The following is a 306-nucleotide window of genomic DNA, read 5'->3' as shown; positions in this document are numbered from 1 at the left end:
TGCATTTAATTACCGTATAAAAGCACCCTCCAAACCCGTTAATTATATTTTTTCTTGTGAAAACACTTAGTTAATTCTGTTTTTTTTTCCCGAGGCTCTTCAACCTCATTAGAATTAACTTCTATAAAACAACGAACACCTGGATATTTCTCGAAAATACTAGCGCTTGATTAATTCATAATTTTGGTCCCAACCTAAGGCTCTCGAGGTTGCCAGTGCAGTTAACTTATTTGGAAAGTTTCAAATGATTATACACGTCAGATCGAAAATGTCTCTGAAAATTGGTTTGCATTGAGATAATTCTCG

The sequence above is a fragment of the Penaeus monodon genome, chromosome 20 (assembly GCF_015228065.2).
Source record: "Penaeus monodon isolate SGIC_2016 chromosome 20, NSTDA_Pmon_1, whole genome shotgun sequence".
NCBI classification, from domain to species: domain Eukaryota; kingdom Metazoa; phylum Arthropoda; class Malacostraca; order Decapoda; family Penaeidae; genus Penaeus; species Penaeus monodon.
Note: the sequence above shows the minus strand (reverse complement) of the source record.